Here is an 8,620-nt window from a genome sequence, read left to right as displayed (position 1 = left end):
ATTAGTGAAAGCTTTAAGGATGAAAAAGAGCTACTCAGCTCGCTTAGGGTTAAAAGAAGTCAAACTTTGGGGGAATCAAAGATCCCACACGATTTATTTTATTTTTCACAATGAAATTTATCAACTTGGGATATCTGTTTCATTTTTTAAAATCATTTCTTTCATTGATGTTATATTTAGATCGAATGATTTTTTTCTTAATTAAAAACAACATATTCATCCCTATTCTCTCCTTTTCAAAGATTGATACAGGGCACCCAGATGCAAATTAACTTACGTCTCCCGTTATTACGAGACGTACATTATATTATCCTACATTGAAAAGAAAAATATGATTTTTAACATTATTTAGATGATGATGATGATAATAATAATAATAATAATAATAATAATAATAATCTCCACAGCCTGTGTAGCTCAGTGGATGTGGCGTTTGCCAACCACGGCGCTTGGCCACACGAAGGAAGACTTGGTTTCGAGTCTAGTCGGCGACTAGAGGAAATTTTTCTAAGCCTTTTTTCGACCGATTCCCGATTTAGTCGATCTCTGGCACGGGCAAGCAGGTTTTTCCTCCCGGAAACTCGGGTTTTTCGTCCTGTAAACTAAAAAAAATCGACCGTAGAACCCACATTATTTCAGACATTACATATATTGTGTTAGGGTTAGGGACCACGAGATGGTGGCACATTTGAGCCGTCTCTCTTCACTGAGTACCGCTTAATTAGCGATAGCCTTGGGCCATCTATCTCTGATTGGTACCAGTGGAGATTGAACTGCCCATCCAGTCTCCAAAAAGTTAGATAGGGCTAAATGGCCTCGCCTACTCCCCGTATACGGGAATAAAAAGGCGTTAGCTGATTGATAATAATCTCCAAATCTCTGATCTCATCCATTATTTCCCGCACTTCGGTTTCACTAGTGTAATCTCTTTATTCCAAAAAGGGGATGACTTACACTTGGCCACAGTATTCACCTGTATTTTCCTGGAATAGTATATGAGTATTATATGAGGAATATTATAGAATATTATATGAGGAATAAAATTCTTTGATATCTGTCCGGCATCCTCCCTCTTATCGGAATCATCAGCGTGTATCCATCCTTGCTTCAATTTACGCAACAGAGTTCTGTCTGGAATTATATCGAATATCTACAAAACCCAGTAATATTACTGTGTAACCGTTTCCATTATCTAACTCAATTGTCACTTCGCATCGGCGCCATAACATACAGTGGAGTACGTTATATTAAAGAGAAGTAACAACTTTTAGACCCAAATAAACTAGCAACAGACTCTTTCAAGCAAGCAAACAAACCCTTATAAATGTAGTAATCACTAAATATAAATGAAATATCACCATTTATTTTCAAAAACAACACATTTTTCTCTCCTAAAATCACTGCTTTGAACTCAATTCGCCCTCCACCAGACAATCGTTATTATTATTTTTTGTTATTATTACATGATACCTGTATAGTCCGCGAGGTTAGCCTAGTGACTATGCGCTTCTCAACCATATGCCTGGGATGATGTGTCCTAGGTTCGATTCTCGTCGACGACGTGAGGAGCTTAAGGATCTTCTTCAGCCATAGCTAAATTAGCCGGTCTTGGGCGTGGACAGCAAGTCCCCCCCCCCCCAGTATATCTGGTCATCCCGTAAGCAGGCAGACCGGCCCCGTGAACACACACTGATTACAGTCATGAATATCGCCCTTAGGGAATACAGCAAAGGAGTAGAGAACTGGCTGCATTAATATGCCAGTAATCCCTCATTAGGAGGGAACTCAACCCGTCTTAAGGGACCGAATGAGAAGGATGGAAATAGGATACCTGTATGAAACTAGTACTTATCACTTAATTCAATAATAAAATTAGACTTGGGTATATTGGTCGAAGAATTTAATAACACATTTAGCCGACTAGTTTCGCCAACTTGGCTGTTGGTTTTAAAACAGGTCAAGAAAGAAACATAAACAAGTACTAAACGTTATACAAATTCAAAAGACCGGTTACATCAAACGCATGGAGCGTGTGTGATGTCAGACGTTATGCAAGTGCGTAATTTGCAGCGAAGTTGAATTCTGGTGTTCTAAGTGATCTTATGAAGGTCTTCCATATGTCAGCAAGGAGGTTTCCTATTGAGGATGCGTTTTGAATGGATTACCACAGTAGCTTCTTTGAAGTTTCGGTTACAAAAGTCTTCCTCAAAATATGGCATAGAACGTTTGTCCCATTCAATGTTGTAATTGGTATTTGAGAAATGCAAAGCTACCAGAAATTATCTTTTCTGTTATTATTAACGTCTCCGATGTGTTCTTTTTTCTTATCACTTAGTTAATTTTGCGATAGGCCACTCTACACAAAACTACACCACCACCACTACATACACAATACAGCATTTTTTTGTATAATAACTGCGTGTGCTTTCTCGCTGCCATGCCTGTTGGCGAGTAGAAAATAACCCAATCTTCACTGAGTACTCCATTTCAAATCGATTAACTCAGCTTCAGTTGAAAAAGCATCAGGGCGGTTAGCCTAGTGGCTTTCCGCTTCGCATCCATATGCCTGGAGAAGGAGAGCCTTGGGCTCGATTCCCGTCGCCGACGTGAGGAGCTTAAGGATCTTCCTCAGCCATAGCCAAGTTAGCCGGTCTTGGGCGTGGACAGCAGGGTTTTTCCCCCCAGTTTATCTGGGATTTGTCATCCTGCAAGCAGGCAAACCGGCCCCGTGAACACACACGGATCTACAGCCATATATACTTAACCCCCCATGAGAGGGCTCAACTCACTCCAATAGGGATGGGGGAGAAAATGAAGGAAACTCCATATGAATAAATAAATAAATAAAGTTGAAAAAGCCAATAAAAAACGGCTCATATCATAACTATGACTGAACAGGTCTAACCAGCAGAAGGACGTACAGAACTGCGTTACTGAGGTCTATTATCTACTAAATTTTACACTGATCATAATACTCGTAAATATTATTTGTAATATGACCGATATAAAATGCCTATCTGTCCTGGTGGAAATGGAGATTACTTCCCTGGCTAGACTGTCAGAAGAAATATTTTTATAAGTTCTATTCGAGTCACCGAATGGAGAACTTTTTATTCTATGCTTTTTTCAATGGATTCCCATTTTTTAGTTGATCTTTGGCAAAGGCAAAAAAGGTGTTTATCCAGAAAACTCGTGTTTTAAACTCTGCAACTGGCGAAAATAGACAACAGAACTCATACTGTTTGAGAAAATGATATATATATAATGTTATATTTTTATATAAATCAAGTGGATATTAAACCCAGCATTATTTGCTTAAAGCCTTTTGGCTTTTTATTTTAATAAATACAGGGTATCCCTGAATTCATGGCCCAAACGTGAGGGGATGGTAGTACACACCGAAACCATCAATATTCGTCATAGAATATGTGGCCGCAAACGCAATGAGGAGTTGGAAATAAAGGACGGACAGACACAGGTTTCCAGAGTGACATTTATTGGAGATCATTAGAACAAATGCTCAAACGTCCGCCCACCAACGTTGATACACGCTGCACAACGGCGGAGTAGTGATTGGCGTTACCTGCTCGTAAACACCGGGCTCGTCGCCCACATCGCCGGCTGCGTTGGACAGTCGGGCTATCAGATCCTCCGGGGACTGCACGCGTCTCGTACACGACACTCTTCAAAATGTCCCCACAGAAAGAAATCGAGACAAGAAAGATTGAACGATCTGGGGGGGGGGGGCACAGGATGGGACCACCGCGCCCAATCCATCGGTTCCCAAATGTGGCATTAAGATGCTGACTCACGTCCATGCTGAGATGGGCTGGTGCCCTCGTGCTGGAACCACATACGGGAGCGGATGGCGACTTGAACATCCTAAAGCAATTCCGGCAAAACCTGTTGCAGAAAAATACGGTACCTTCGCCCATCGAGGCGGTCCGGCAGTAGGTAGGGCCAATTAAATAATCATGCACGATCCCCGCCCAGACATTGACGGCGAACCGTTGTGGTTCGACTGTGGACGTGTACCATTGGATTTTCTGGGCTGCCCTGAAATGCGCATTATGGACATTGACTACGCCTTCACGTGATAAAGTTGATTCATCAGTAAATTATCCTCCTTCATGAAATGGAGGAGGATCAGCAGTTTCACACCCTGTTCTAGCATAATCCTACACATATTCAATTGAGTTACAGTCAGGGGAGTTTTGGGCCAAAGCAATGTGAATTCGCTTTCGTGTTCCTCCAACCACTCAGTAGTTGTACGAGCCTGATGACAAGGTGCTGTTGAAAGATAACACTGTGGATGGGGGATGGGTAGCTCTTATGCAGATATGGATGGAGATGGTCTGCTGCCAGGTCCCTTTAGTGTTCACCACTGAGTGTTTGTGGGATGATAACTAACGCACCTAAAGAGTGCCAAGAAAAAATCTTCCTAGACCATAACACCACCTCCACCGACCTGTTGAACCCCAACTGTGCAATGAGGGCTTCATGCTGTTTAAGCTAAACGTGAACCTGGCCATCAGCATGGCACAGCAGGAAACGGACTCATCACTTCAGATTACCTTCTTCCATCTGTTGATGGTCCATTGCCGACTTTCCTTGGTCCATGCGAGGCGTTATTTGCGATGCCTGGCCATTATCATGGATACTCTTGTTGGTCTCTCTAGCTGTGGAACCTGAGGAGAAGTATGGTACGGTGCATGGAGCATGTGGAAATATAGGGCGAACTTCCCCACTGTTGTACTGGTGGGTGAGCTTTGTGACTGCTGCTGTACGTCGTTGCTGAGATACCATTCGTGACATCCAAAGCTCACTTCTGCTGGATCTCTGTTCATGATTAATCCAGTCCTGGTATATATATACCCTTGACACATTAGTATGGGAGCAGCCAACAAGTGCAACTGTTTCCAAAATACTGACACCTGCTCTGTGGGCCCTAGCTATCTGCCTGCGGCCAAATTGGCTTGCCTTGCCATATTTCCTCATTATTGACAAATCGTTATCATACCGAATATGGAAATCGGAGGGGGGGTGTTCCTAATGCAACGTTAACTCAGTGTATATAATTAATAATACACTTGAGGTATGCTAATCAATGCTCTTTGACAGAGCTATGATCAATTTTTTGTTTACTAAATGAGTGCTGAGATACCTGTGGTACTCTGTGTGGCTGCCTGAACAATGACCGCTATTGGTTCAAATGAAGCAATAGCGGTCTTTGAACCAAGCTGCAAACACGAATGAGGTCTTCGACTAGGGCAACTTTTAATAGGCCTTTCTTCACTTGGTTCTCTAGTTAGTTATTGTTAAGAGAGAGAGAGAATGACAAATAGCTGCTACCCTTTAGAGGCATATACACTAGCATTTGTACTGCTTTCTCTCTAATGGTGCGAGATCTGCAGTTGGGGTGATTCCTTCGTGCAATTGAGCGATTCTTAGCTTATGTGTCATATGTGTAATATTGGTTCATCAATTGTTGTATATCTAAAATATTGGATAATGAATTGTTTATGATACAAAGAAGCAAAGGAATAACACTAGAATTATTTGCAGACTGCTTCGAAGAAACAAATGAGTTAGAAAACTATGAAATACGGTATGAGTATTGATCATAACCGACTGATGATGGAACGAATTAAATATTGGAATGATGAGGTGGACTTTAGAACATGAATGTGACTATAGTGAGATGGCTTCAAAAGTTTTAAAGGCCTCATGCAATTGCTTCTTAAAGTGGGTGATGAAAAACACTCCGTTAAACGAGTGCTTCCCAAACTTATGGATGTAAAGGACCCCCCCCCCTTGGAAAAATTAAAATATTTCACGGCCTCCATCGAAAACAAAAATCGTAATCATATATTATTATAATATTTATTGTATTTATATTCAATACAAAACATACAGCGAATATTTCAAAAATAAAATGCAAATTTTACATTTTTAGCATCTTACATACACATTTGACATGGCACACTTAGTCTTAAAACATTTTAAATTTGTTTTCATTATTTCACGGACCTCCTCAACAAAACTAACTGCCCACAGTTTGGGAAGCGCCGCTTGAAACCATAAAGGAGCTACAGAGTATGTGGAAGAGTTTGCTAAACTCATAACTGACGAGCTCCTCTTTTTAGAACATGTGTATTATGTTGATGAAACTGCGTTATATTGCACACTATACTCCGCCACAAAGAACACTAGCGGAGATGGGCCTTTGCTAAAGGATTCGCATAATCTAAGGGTAGAATTAACTGTCCTAGGATGCTCAAAGGCAGCAGGCATGCACAGATATAAACAGCTGATGATGGGATAAATACGAGTATATTTAAAAAATCAGACAGAGCTGCTCCATTTTTTAGCTAAAGATTGAAGCCAAAATAGTTCGACTTTAGCTGAAAATTGAGTAGCTAAATTTTGTAGTAATATTATATGTATCAAATATTGCATTTTCTCGAACTTTCTCAGATTATCAAAAACGTTACCATTTTGAGTAATGTTTGTTGATTTACTTATGCAGAGATTGCATTTGAAGAAAAAAAAAAAATCTGAAAACCTGAAGAAATAGAAACATCACTACGCCACCCAGTGATGCAAATACTTCGAACTTTTGCAGGAATACATATTGGGTAATGCGGAAGCGATATCTGAGGGGAAATAAGTAGTTGTAAAATCCACCACAGGGGCGCTGTATGATGTATGAATGTGGATGTAGTAATTTGTGTGTGTGTGTGTGTGTGAGAAAGAGGGAGAAAAGCAACACAAGCATAAATAATACATTTTTATTCATTACAAGGGCTGTACTGTTCAATGTGTTGCCCTTCCCAGTTGCAAAGTTTGCGCAGTGTGTTTAACGGTCAGGACTGATGTTGAGCACATGCTGCGTTATGCTGTCAAGTTATCAGGTTGATACCGGTAAACCCTGTTTTGATAATTCCCGAGATCACGAAGTCACCGGGCCGCCTCGTTCATGTCAGATCACGTGAACGAGGCAGCCATACAGTGGTAAACGCATAGCTGATCATTATGGCTTCTCTGAAATATTCTCGAAGAACCTCCTGTACGGATTGATCAATGTGTTGAAGGAGCATCATCACACATGAAAATGTCTGAATTCATGCACAGGTGTTGCTGTAGCTGTGGCATAACAAAACTGTTTATCATATCGCGATATCTCTTGGCAGTGAGCAGGTCACAATACCCAACTAGCGAATGTTTTCAAAAAGAATGGTCCAGTGATAAACGAAACTGTAAACACGTACCAGGCCGTAACTTTGAGTGAGTGCAAAGGAATTTGTTGAATTCCATGGAGGAAATTCACAGCTCCGTTCAGGTGAAAGTGAGTCTCGTCTCCCCCACGAAATCATCCACGGCCACGAAGCGTCCAACTCCACTCGAGCAAGGAATGTTAAAGCGAATATCAGTTGACTTTCAATGTCCGCGGGCGAAACGCTTGTGTCAGGGTTAACTTGAGTGGGTAGAAATGCAGGATCTCACACAGAATTTTCCAGACAGTTGTGAAAGGCACATTCATGCGTCTTGGTAGAGCACGTAAATTGCAGAACCAACGCTGTTATTTATGGCCTACTGCACAACGGCGGTAGCAACTCATTCACTTGTGAACTGAATGGTTTACGACCTCTGCTAGGTCTAACTCCCAACGATCTCGTTTTTACAAAACGACTAACCATTCGTCGCAGAGCACATAGATATAGCGGACCTCACTGACATTTATTCAGGCGACGAAATTCGCGGAGTTCAGCAACAGCATTGCAATTATTTAGGTAGTGCAGCTTCATTGTAAACGGTATTAACAACCAGAATGAAAGGGAAAATCCCGTGTTCATCTTTTTAAACCCTCCTGGCACCTGCGAGTTCTCTGATATGCAAATTGCATGCATTTAATGTTTACAACGCTCCTGGTGGTGAATTTTGGAACTACTTTTTTTTTTCTTCTCATCTATCGTATTTCGCATGACGCACAATGTATTCTTGCAAAGTTTCTCAGCATTTGGATCACTGGAATGCTTTTATAAGGCCTTACAAAGGGATACTTCAATTTTGATCACCCTCCATATATATATATATATATATGTAACGTTTTTGTCAAGTTATTTGAAACGTTTTGAAACTCAGGGGCTACCCTGAGTGTCAGGGTAGTCTTCAAAATTCGAGTCATCGGAATTCAAGGAGAACCGGCCTACCAGTCCGGAACACGGGGGGAGTTGGGCGCCGTAGGCGTCAGGTGGAGGATCCCCTAGTATATATATATGTATATTATACCTAGTCTAACCATAAATACCGTACAACTTGAACAGCGCATAAATGTTTGATCTATCAGTAAATCATTTACAGCTTTCAGCACACACACAGACCACATGCATAACGTGCATATAGCAGCACTCAATGTTCGTATCCTTGCTCACTCCCGAAGTTTGTGAGGCCACATATCGATAGAGGCACGTGCAACATCCGACCGAAACGCTACCGCTACTCGCTCCAAATCCACCTTCAGGTTGGCGATGCTCGAATGTTGCGTTTTACAGGCTACCACAATTTGAAATCTAACGGATTCAGATTGGGAATTCTAGACCTCGCCTTGTGTTCAGGG

The sequence above is a fragment of the Typopeltis vanoorti genome, chromosome 14 (genome assembly GCF_054136105.1).
Source record: "Typopeltis vanoorti isolate ZY-2024b chromosome 14, IOZ_Tvanoo_1.0, whole genome shotgun sequence".
Lineage (NCBI taxonomy): Eukaryota > Metazoa > Arthropoda > Arachnida > Uropygi > Thelyphonidae > Typopeltis > Typopeltis vanoorti.
Note: the sequence above shows the minus strand (reverse complement) of the source record.